The sequence below is a fragment of the Homarus americanus genome, unplaced genomic scaffold (genome assembly GCF_018991925.1).
Source record: "Homarus americanus isolate GMGI-L3 unplaced genomic scaffold, GMGI_Hamer_2.0 scaffold16340, whole genome shotgun sequence".
NCBI classification, from domain to species: domain Eukaryota; kingdom Metazoa; phylum Arthropoda; class Malacostraca; order Decapoda; family Nephropidae; genus Homarus; species Homarus americanus.
The window spans coordinates 65,756-70,458 of NW_024729824.1; the positions used below are offsets into that span (position 1 = coordinate 65,756).

General features: G+C 40.5%; 1 pseudogene; it reads right to left on the reverse strand.

Annotated features, from left to right (window-relative positions):
• Positions 1-355: 355 nt before the first annotated feature.
• Positions 356-3,828, reverse strand: LOC121866837 (annotated as a pseudogene).
• Between the last annotated feature and the right edge of the window lie 875 nt (positions 3,829-4,703).

The following is a 4,703-nucleotide window of genomic DNA, read 5'->3' on the forward strand; positions in this document are numbered from 1 at the left end:
TGTTCTTCCTTTGTTCCTCTTCTGTTGTTCTTCCTTCTGTTATCTGTTCTTCCTTCTGTTATCTCTGTTCTTCCTTTCTGTTATCTCTGTTCTTCTCTTCTGTTATCTCTGTTCTTCCTTCTGTTATCTCTGTTCTTTCCTTTGTTCTTCTGTTCTTCCTTCTGTTATCTGTTCTTCCTTCTGTTATTCTGTTCTTCCTTTGTTCCTCTGTTCTCCTTCTGTTATCTGCTCTTCCTTCTGTTATCTCTGTTCTTCCTTCTGTTATCTGCTCTTCCTTCTGTTATCTGCTCTTCCTCTGTTATCTCTGTTCTTCCTTTGTTTCTCTGTTCTTCCTTCTATCTCGCTCTTCCTTCTGTTATCTCTGTTCTTCCTTTGTTTCTCTGTTCTTCCTTTGTTCTTTCTGTTCTTCCTTCTGTTATCTGTTCTTCCTTCTGTTATCTCTGTTCTTCCTTTGCCTCTGTTCTTCCTTCTGTTATCTGCTCTTCCTTCTGTTATCTCTGTTCTTCCTTCTGTTATCTGCTCTTCCTTCTGTTATCTCTGTTCTTCCTTTTTGTTTCTCTTCTGTTCTTCCTTCTTGTTATTCTGCTCTTTCCTTCTGTTATCTGTTCTTCCTTTGTTTCTCTGTTCTTCCTTCTTTATCTTTTCCTTCTGTTATCTGCTCTTCCTTCTGTTATCTCTGTTCTTCCTTGTTCTCTGTTCTTCCTTCTGTTATTCTTTTTTCCTTCTGTTATATCTGTTCTTCCTCTGTTATCTCTGTTCTTCTTCTGTTATCTCTGTTCTTCTCTTTTATGTTCTTCCTTCTGTTATCTCTGTTCTTCCTTCTGTTATCTGTTTTTCCTTCTGTTATCTCTGTTCTTCCTTCTGTTTATCTGTTCTTCTCTGTTATCTCTGTTCTTCCTTCTTCTGTCTGTTCTTCTCTTTTTATCTTGTTCTTCCTCTGTTATCTCTGTTCTTCCTTCTGTTATCTGTTCTTCCTTCTGTTATCTCTGTTCTTCCTTTTGTTCCTCTGTTCTTCCTTTCTGTTATCTCTGTTCTTCCTTCTGTTATCTGTTTTCCTCTGTTATCTCTGTTCTTCCTTTTGTTTCTCTGTTCTTCCTTCTGTTATATCTGTTCTTCCTTCTGTTATCTCTGTTCTTCCTTCTGTTATCTTTCTTCCTTCTGTTATCTCTGTTCTTCCTTTTGTTCTCTGTTCTTCCCTTCTGTTATCTCTTGTTCTTCCTTCTGTTATCTGCTCTTCCTTCTGTTATCTCTGTTCTTCCTTTGTTTCTCTGTTCTTCCTTCTGTTATCTGTCTTCCTTCTGTTATCTGCTCTCTTCCTTCTGTTATCTCTGTTCTTCCTTTGTTCCTCTGTTCTTCCTTCTGTTATCTCTGTTCTTCCTTCTGTTATATCTGATCTTCCTTCTGTTATTCTGTTCTTCCTTCTTCTGTTATCTCTGTTCTCTTCTCTTTATCTGTTCTTCCCTTCTGTTATCTGTTCTTCCTTCTGTTATCTTGTTCTTCCTTCTGTTATCTCTGTTCTTCCTTCTGTTATATCTGTTCTTCCTTCTGTTATCTCTGTTCTTCCTTCTTCTGTTATTCTGTTCTTCTCTCTTATCTGTTCTTCCTTCTGTTATCTCTGTTCTTCCTTCTCTGTTATCTGTTCTTCCTTCTGTTATCTCTGTTCTCTTCTTTTCTTCTGTTCTTCCTTCTGTTATCTCTTTGTTCTTCCTTCTGTTATCTGCTCTTCCTTCTGTTATCTCTGTTCTTCCTTTTGTTTCTCTGTTCTTCCTTCTGTTATATCTGTTCTTCTCCTTCTGTTATCTCTGTTCTTCCTTCTGTTATATCTGTTCTTCCTTTCTGTTATCTCTGTTCTTCCTTCTTCTGTTATCTCTGTTCTTCTCTTATCTGTTCTTCTTCTGTTATCTGTTCTTCCTTCTGTTATCTGCTCTTCTTCTGTTATCTCTCTTCTTCCTTTGTTCCTCTGTTCTTCCTTTCTGTTATCTGCTCTCTTCTGTTATCTCTGTTCTTCCTTCTGTTATATCTGTTCTTCTCCTTTGTTATCTCTGTTTTTCCTTCTTCTGTTATCTCTGTTTCCCCTTCTTCTGTTATCTCTGTTCTTCTCTTATCTGTTCTTCCTTCTGTTATTCTGTTCTTCCTTCTGTTATCTGTTCTTCCTTCTGTTATCTCTGTCTTCCTTTGTTCCTCTGTTCTTCCTTCTGTTATCTCTGTTCTTCCTGTTATCTGCTCTTCCTTCTGTTATCTCTGTTCTTCCTTCTTCTGTTATCTGTACTTCTGTTATCTCTGTTCTTCCTTCTGTTATCTGTTCTTCCTTCTGTTATATCTGTTCTTCCTTCTGTATCTGTTCTTTCTTCTGTTATCTGTTCTTCCTTCTGTTATCTCTGTTCTTACTTTGTTCCTCTGTTCTTCCTTCTGTTATATCTGTTCTTCCTTCTGTTATCTCTGTTCTTCCTTCTGTTATCTCTGTTCTTCCTTCTTCTGTTATTTCTGTTCTTCCTTCTTCTGTTATCTGTTCTTCTGTTATCTCTGTTCTTCCTTCTTCTGTTATCTGTTCTTCTGTTATCTCTGTTCTTCCTTCTTCTGTTATCTGTTCTTCTGTTATCTCTGTTCTTCCTTCTGTTATCTGTTCTTCCTTCTGTTATATCTGTTCTTCCTTCTGTTATCTGTGTTCTTCCTTCTATTATCTGTTCTTCCTTCTTGTTATCTCTGTTCTTCCTTCTGTTATTCTGTTCTTCCTTCTGTTATCTCTGTTCTTCCTTCTGTTATCTGTCTTCCTTCTGTTATCTCTTGTTCTTCCTTTGTTTCTCTGTTCTTCCTTCTGTTATATCTGTTCTCCTTTCGTTATCTCTGTTCTTCCTTCTGTTATATCTGTTCTTCCTCTGTTATCTCTGTTCTTCCTTCTTCTGTTATCTCTGTTCTTCTCTTATCTTGTTCTTCCTTCTGTTATCTCTGTTCTTCCTTCCTGTTATCTGTTCTTCCTTCTGTTATCTCTGTTCTCCTTTTTGTTCTCTCTGTTCTTCCTTTCTGTTATCTCTGTTCTTCCTCTGTTATCTCTGTTCTTCCTTCTTCTGTTACTTACTTCTGTTATCTCTGTTCTTCCTTCTGTTATCTGTTCTTCCTTCTGTTATATCTGTTCTTCCTCTTCTGTTATTCGTTCTTTTCTTCTGTTATCGTTCTTCCTTCTGTTATCTCTGTTCTTTCTTTGTTCCTCTGTTCTTCCTTTCTGTTATATCTGTCTTTCCTTCTGTTATCTCTGTTCTTCCTTCTGTTATCTCTTGTTCTTCCTTCTTCGTTATTTCTGTTCTTCCTTCTTCTGTTATCTGTCTTCTGTTATCTCTGCCTTCCTTCTCTGTTTATCTGTTCTTCTGTTATCTCTGTTCTTCCTTCTTCTGTTATCTGTTTTTCTGTTATCTCTGTTCTTCCTTCTGTTATCTGTTCTTCCTTCTGTTATATCTGTTCTTCCTTCTTATTTGTGTTCTTCCTTCTATTATCTGTTCTTTTTTTCTGTTATCTCTGTTCTTCCTTCTGTTATCTCTGTTCTTCCTTCTGTTATATCTGATCCTCCTTCTGTTATCTGTGTTCTTCCTTCTCGTCAGGATTTAATTGTTTATTATTTTGAAATTATTTTTTTATTTCCACAGACAATTTTGGTTTGGTTGTGTTAGGTTAATATTATCAGAACTGTGTGCTGTCTCCACTTAGATCCAGTCTATACAGTCACCCATCCTCTATTGACCCATCAATCATCCAGTCAGCCACTCACTGACCTAATCTCTCCCTCCTATGAATCACCAGTTACATCCCTCGACTGGTCACTCCAATTTGACTCATCATTTCACCAGTTTATCGCCTCAGCCAGTCAATAATCTAATATTATACCTTGACCTTTGACCCCGGCAGCTCCCCAATGAGGCCGTGTCACCGCAAGAGGTCAGCCTGGTGAAGTACCGGTCAGAGTCGACGACGTTGTTCCACCATGACTCGCGGATGTCCCTGGCACCTGACACCTACAGCCTCTCCTTCAGGCCCGTGCTTGCCTCTGACTCCGGAGTGTACGTGTGTCTTGTCAACAACCACGATGAAGCCCAGCTGTATGTGCGTCTCGTCGTACAAGGTAAGTCCTTTGTGTGTGTGTGTGTGTGTGTGTGTGTGTGTGTGTGTGTGTGTGTGTGTGTGTGTGTTTAAATACCTCGGCGATACTTAGCTGTGTGTTGTACTCATCATGAGGACGATACTTAGCTGTCTGCTGTACTCAGGAGTGTATCATCTCAGGAGTGTGTCAGCTCAGGAGGGTGTCAGCTCAGGAGGGTGTCAGCTCAGGAGGGTGTCAGCTCAGGAGTGTGTCAGCTCAGGAGGGTGTCAGCTCAGGAGGGTGTCGCTCAGGAGGTGTCAGCTCAGAGGGTGTCAGCTCAGAGGGTGTCAGCTCAGGAGGTGTCAGCTCAGGAGGTGTCAGCTCAGGAGGTGTCAGCTCAGGAGGTGTCAGCTCAGAGGGGTCAGCTCAGGAGGGTGTCAGCTCAGGAGGGTGTCAGCTCAGGAGGTGGTGTGTCAGCTCAGGAGGTGTCAGCTCAGGAGGGTGTCAGCTCAGGAGGGTGTCAGCTCAGGAGGGTGTCAGCTCAGGAGGTGTCAGCTCAGGTGTCAGCTCAGGAGGGTGTCAGCTCAGGAGGTGTCAGCTCAGGAGGTGTCAGCTCAGGAGGGTGCAGCTCAGG